This window comes from Dromiciops gliroides, chromosome 2, assembly GCF_019393635.1.
Source record: "Dromiciops gliroides isolate mDroGli1 chromosome 2, mDroGli1.pri, whole genome shotgun sequence".
NCBI classification, from domain to species: Eukaryota; Metazoa; Chordata; class Mammalia; order Microbiotheria; family Microbiotheriidae; genus Dromiciops; species Dromiciops gliroides.
Genome location: NC_057862.1, coordinates 637,798,505 through 637,799,179, shown reverse-complemented (window position 1 = coordinate 637,799,179; position 675 = coordinate 637,798,505).

Here is a 675-nt window from a genome sequence, read left to right as displayed (position 1 = left end):
CCGGCGCCGGCCCCTCCCTCTTCCCCCTCCAGTCTCCATCCTCCCCCCTCCGTTCCCCCTCCCCCTATCCCCCCCGCTCCTCCCCCGGCCCTGCCCAGCCCGGCCCCGCGCTGCGGCACCGCCCCCCAGCCCTGTTTCCCTGTTTCTCAGCTCACACTGCTTCCTCCCCCCCCCCCCCCGCCCTCTCCCGCCATCCTGGGTAATGGGAGGAGCAGTAACACTTGGAGACCCCCCCCCCAATCCATCCATCCACCCATTCCCAGGTCGGGGACAGAGGGCTAATCCGTCGTCCTTACTCAGGGTCAGGCCCTACTGGACCCCAGATTAGGGAAAGGTCAGCTCCCTCCCACACCCTGAAATCAGGGAAAGGAAGAGAATTAGGGCCTACTAGACCCTGGAATGAGGGGAAGACCAGTCCCTTCCCCAAGGCATTGGTGTTGATGGGAGACCAATAGGGGGTGGTGTTTGCCAGACCCAGCAGCTGTGCACGGGAGACATCCCTCTGCCCCCGGGTCTATCTAAACAGCCTCGGGGGTCTTCTAGAGGCTTATTACTTTTTCTCTAAACTGATCTCAGCTGGGTTTGTGGACTTGGTGGAACTCTTCCCACCTTGGATTCCCAGGAATGAGAGAACAGGAAGGGATTCTCCTTAGGACCCAGACTGAGAGTAGGGTG